The following is a 5,850-nucleotide window of genomic DNA, read 5'->3' on the forward strand; positions in this document are numbered from 1 at the left end:
TGCAGAGCTTGGATCTGCCCCGACCTACACTGTCTGAAGGAAAATATCAGTTCAACTGAGAAATGAGATTATTAAAGCTTTGGAAGCAACAATATGTCAACATTTTAATGACCTTTCTTTTTTTTCTTTTTTTTATTCAAACAGTCAACAATGGGTAAAATGCTCTCAAAAAAGTCTTGTCTCTGTGACACATCTAGGGGCTGCAATCTAATCTGCATTCAAAGATCTTTCCTAAAAGCTTTGTCATTGGTCGATTTGCCTGTCTACTTCCTGATTGGTTAGTCGTTTTGACCGTGCTGCTTATAGCTTATAGCTACTTTAATGCACACATACTAGCCGTTTACGGTGAAAAGGTGTTGCACTAATCCAAGGGGTTAGAAATCTAAATATACATATCGGTATACTATAAATCTATATTTATGCAAAACCAAAAATCACACCCATGTGAACTGAGCGGTGCAGGCGTGTGTGTGTGTGTGTGTGTGTGTGTGTGTGTGTGTGTGTGTGTGTGTGTACCAAATGCAACCCCAATTAGATGGCTGCTCAGTGAGCTGCTCATGTGATCCGAATGCGACCCCACTCATCTGCAGGGGTCAATAGGTTGTACTCTAAACAGACAGACACACAGCCCTTCATTGGAGCGGTGCGCAAACTGTGCACCGCTCAAACACATGTGGGTTCACTCCACACCGTGACGGAGGACGTCAGACCATAGTGACTAGCTCTATGTTCGCAGGGTTGGAAACTTATGCCTTAAACTGATGAGTAAGGAAAATAACGACGCGGGGTGACGCCCGTGTCCTCGTTCAAATTCGAGATCAATTTTTGAGTGGGTACAGGTCTGTCTGTTGAGGTGACTCACTTACTTCGTGAGATGCCTTGCGGAGCTTGGATCTGCCCCGACCTACACTGTCTGAAGGAAAATATCAGTTCAACTGAGAAATTAGATTATTAAAGCTTTGGAAGCAACAATATGTCAACATTTTAATGACCTTTCTTTTTTTTCTTTTTTTTATTCAAACAGTCAACAATGGGTAAAATGCTCTCAAAAATGTCTTGCCTCTGTGACACATCTAGGGGCTGCAATCTAATCTGCATTCAAAGATCTTTCCTAAAAGCTTTGTCATTGGTCGATTTGCCTGTCTACTTCCTGATTGGTTAGTCGTTTTGACCGTGCTGCTTATAGCTTATAGCTACTTTAATGCACACATACTAGCCGTTTACGGTGAAAAGGTGTTGCACTAATCCAAGGGGTTAGAAATCTAAATATACATATCGGTATACTATAAATCTATATTTATGCAAAACCAAAAATCACACCCATGTGAACTGAGCGGTGCAGGCGTGTGTGTGTACATGTGTGTGTGTGTGTGTGTGTGTGTGTGTGTGTGCCAAATGCAACCCCAATTAGATGGCTGCTCAGTGAGCTGCTCATGTGATCCGAATGCGACCCCACTCATCTGCAGGGGTCAATAGGTCGTACTCTAAACAGACAGACACACAGCCCTTCATTGGAGCGGTGTGCAAACTGTGCACCGCTCAAACACATGTGCGTTCACTCCACACCGTGACGGAGGACGTCAGACCATAGTGACTAGCTCTATGTTCGCAGGGTTGGAACCTTATGCCTTAAACTGATGAGTAAGGAAAATAACGACGCGGGGTGACGCCCGTGTCCTCGTTCAAATTCGAGATCAATTTTTGAGTGGGTACAGGTCTGTCTGTTGAGGTGACTCACTTACTTCGTGAGATGCCTTGCGGAGCTTGGATCTGCCCCGACCTACACTGTATAAAGAAACGTATCAGTTTAGCTGAGAAATTACATTATTAAAGCTTTGGAAGCAATAATATGTCAACATTTTAATCACCTTTCTTTTTTTTCTTTTTTTTATTCAAACAGTCAACAATGGGTAAAATGCTCTCAAAAAAGTCTTGTCTCTGTGACACATCTAGGGGCTGCAATCTAATCTGCATTCAAAGATTTTCCTAAAAGCTTTGTCATTGGTCGATTTGCCTGTCTACTTCCTGATTGGTTAGTCATTTCGACCGTGCTGCTTATAGCTTATAGCTACTTTAATGCACACATACTAGCCGTTTACGGTGAAAAGGTGTTGCACTAATCCAAGGGGTTAGAAATCTAAATATACATATCGGTAGACTATAAATCTATATTTATGCAAAACCAAAAATCACACCCATGTGAACTGAGCGGTGCAGGCGCGTGTGTGTGGTCGTACTCTAAACAGACAGACACACACAGCCCTTCATTGGAGCGGTGTGCAAACTGTGCACCGCTCAAACACATGTGCGTTCACTCCACACCGTGACGGTGGACATCAGACCATAGTGACTAGCTCTATGTTCGCACGGTTTGAATCTTATGCCTTAAACTGATGAGTAAGGAAAATAACGACGCGGGGTGACGCCCGTGTCCTCGTTCAAATTCGAGATCAATTTTTGAGTGGGTACAGGTCTGTCTGTTGAGGTGACTCACTTACTTCGTGAGATGCCTTGCGGAGCTTGGATCTGCCCCGACCTACACTGTCTGAAGGAAAATATCAGTTCAACTGAGAAATGAGATTATTAAAGCTTTGGAAGCAACAATATGTCAACATTTTAATGACCTTTCTTTTTTTTCTTTTTTTTATTCAAACAGTCAACAATGGGTAAAATGCTCTCAAAAAAGTCTTGTCTCTGTGACACATCTAGGGGCTGCAATCTAATCTGCATTCAAAGATCTTTCCTAAAAGCTTTGTCATTGGTCGATTTGCCTGTCTACTTCCTGATTGGTTAGTCGTTTTGACCGTGCTGCTTATAGCTTATAGCTACTTTAATGCACACATACTAGCCGTTTACGGTGAAAAGGTGTTGCACTAATCCAAGGGGTTAGAAATCTAAATATACATATCGGTATACTATAAATCTATATTTATGCAAAACCAAAAATCACACCCATGTGAACTGAGCGGTGCAGGCGTGTGTGTGTGTGTGTGTGTGTGTGTGTGTGTGTGTGTGTGTGTACCAAATGCAACCCCAATTAGATGGCTGCTCAGTGAGCTGCTCATGTGATCCGAATGCGACCCCACTCATCTGCAGGGGTCAATAGGTTGTACTCTAAACAGACAGACACACAGCCCTTCATTGGAGCGGTGCGCAAACTGTGCACCGCTCAAACACATGTGGGTTCACTCCACACCGTGACGGAGGACGTCAGACCATAGTGACTAGCTCTATGTTCGCAGGGTTGGAAACTTATGCCTTAAACTGATGAGTAAGGAAAATAACGACGCGGGGTGACGCCCGTGTCCTCGTTCAAATTCGAGATCAATTTTTGAGTGGGTACAGGTCTGTCTGTTGAGGTGACTCACTTACTTCATGAGATGCCTTGCGGAGCTTGGATCTGCCCCGACCTACACTGTCTGAAGGAAAATATCAGTTCAACTGAGAAATTAGATTATTAAAGCTTTGGAAGCAACAATATGTCAACATTTTAATTACCTTTCTTTTTTTTGTTTTTGTATTCAAACAGTCAACAATGGGTAAAATGCTCCCAAAAATGTCTTGTCTCTGTGACACATCTAGGGGCCGCAATCTAATCTGCATTCAAAGATTTTCCTAAAAGCTTTGTCATTGGTCGATTTGCCTGTCTACTTCCTGATTGGTTAGTCATTTCGACCGTGCTGCTTATAGCTTATAGCTACTTTAATGCACACATACTAGCCGTTTACGGTGAAAAGGTGTTGCACTAATCCAAGGGGTTAGAAATCTAAATATACATATCGGTATACTATAAATCTATATTTATGCAAAACCAAAAATCACACCCATGTGAACTGAGCGGTGCAGGCGTGTGTGTGTGTGTGTGTGTGTGTGTGTGTGTGTGTGTGTGTGTACCAAATGCAACCCCAATTAGATGGCTGCTCAGTGAGCTGCTCATGTGATCCGAATGCGACCCCACTCATCTGCAGGGGTCAATAGGTTGTACTCTAAACAGACAGACACACAGCCCTTCATTGGAGCGGTGCGCAAACTGTGCACCGCTCAAACACATGTGGGTTCACTCCACACCGTGACGGAGGACGTCAGACCATAGTGACTAGCTCTATGTTCGCAGGGTTGGAAACTTATGCCTTAAACTGATGAGTAAGGAAAATAACGACGCGGGGTGACGCCCGTGTCCTCGTTCAAATTCGAGATCAATTTTTGAGTGGGTACAGGTCTGTCTGTTGAGGTGACTCACTTACTTCATGAGATGCCTTGCGGAGCTTGGATCTGCCCCGACCTACACTGTCTGAAGGAAAATATCAGTTCAACTGAGAAATTAGATTATTAAAGCTTTGGAAGCAACAATATGTCAACATTTTAATTACCTTTCTTTTTTTTGTTTTTGTATTCAAACAGTCAACAATGGGTAAAATGCTCCCAAAAATGTCTTGTCTCTGTGACACATCTAGGGGCCGCAATCTAATCTGCATTCAAAGATTTTCCTAAAAGCTTTGTCATTGGTCGATTTGCCTGTCTACTTCCTGATTGGTTAGTCATTTCGACCGTGCTGCTTATAGCTTATAGCTACTTTAATGCACACATACTAACAGTTTACGGTGAAAAGGTGTTGCACTAATCCAAGGGGTTAGAAATCTAAATATACATATCGGTATACTATAAATCTATATTTATGCAAAACCAAAAAACACACCCATGTGAACTGAGCGGTGCAGGCGCGTGTGTGTGTGTCCCAAATGCAACCCCAATTAGATGACTGCTCAGTCAGCTGCTCATGTGATCCGAATGCGACCCCACTCATCTGCAGGGGTCAAAAGGTCGTACTCTAAACAGACAGACACACACAGCCCTTCATTGGAGCGGTGTGCAAACTGTGCACCGCTCAAACACATGTGGGTTCACTCCACACCGTGACAGAGGACATCAGACCATAGTGACTAGCTCTATGTTCGCACGGTTTGAATCTTATGCCTTAAACTGATGAGTAAGGAAAATAACGACGCGGGGTGACGCCCGTGTCCTCGTTCAAATTCGAGATCAATTTTTGAGTGGGTACAGGTCTGTCTGTTGAGGTGACTCACTTACTTCGTGAGATGCCTTGCGGAGCTTGGATCTGCCCCGACCTACACTGTCTGAAGGAAAATATCAGTTCAACTGAGAAATTACAGCGGTGTGCACAGCTCAAAAACATACATAATGTGGGTTGGTAAAGAGTCATCTGGTATTCCTGCAGATTGTTTGATTGATTGATTGATTGAAATAACAGTTTGCCGAATTACAGTAGCCTACATTTCAAGCACAACTCAATACAAAGACTGTTAATTAACTGTGAGTGGACCGGCGACCCAATGAAGCATTACACTTGTTTACAAGAGGGTCCACCTTGTTCAATTCATCAATCAATTTCTACTACTGAGGCTACTGAGGCTGAGCAAGACAGCTGACCCCTAAATGCCCATTGCCCAACTCAGGTCCGTCCTATATAGACCTATAGTCATAATCTCATAAATTGGGTTCAGAATCAGATTAAGCCTTTTACTATAATGAATCAATGATACATTTCATTCCCCTCATAATTCTATAGCCTACAATAAATGTCATGTGTAGCCTAGATGTCACCACGCATAGTATTTATTTAGTATGATAAACAGCAAACGCATGCCGTTAACATGATAGTAAAACTTCAAGGTCCATCATGCATTTCTCCACCCAGCCAGTACATGCAGCCGTACGTGTTAAGCACGCCACGTTAGCACACATCCCACCAGGAAATGGATAGATTTTACTTCAACAATAAATCTGGGGGCTGTTATCCTTCATCGTTGTTTACGAGTCCACCGAGCGGAA

At 43.0% G+C, this 5,850-nt stretch overlaps 1 protein-coding gene across 1 annotated transcript in view; it reads left to right on the top strand.

The window, feature by feature from the left end:
* Positions 1-5,850, top strand: part of LOC310869175 (histone H3.2) — a gene marked incomplete at its 3' end in the record, with an annotated part of 214,952 nt that overhangs the window by 106,764 nt on the left and 102,338 nt on the right. The gene's annotated exons all lie outside the window — the stretch shown is intronic.

This window comes from Protomyctophum parallelum, assembly GCF_964188405.1.
Source record: "Protomyctophum parallelum genome assembly, chromosome: 13".
Lineage (NCBI taxonomy): Eukaryota > Metazoa > Chordata > Actinopteri > Myctophiformes > Myctophidae > Protomyctophum > Protomyctophum parallelum.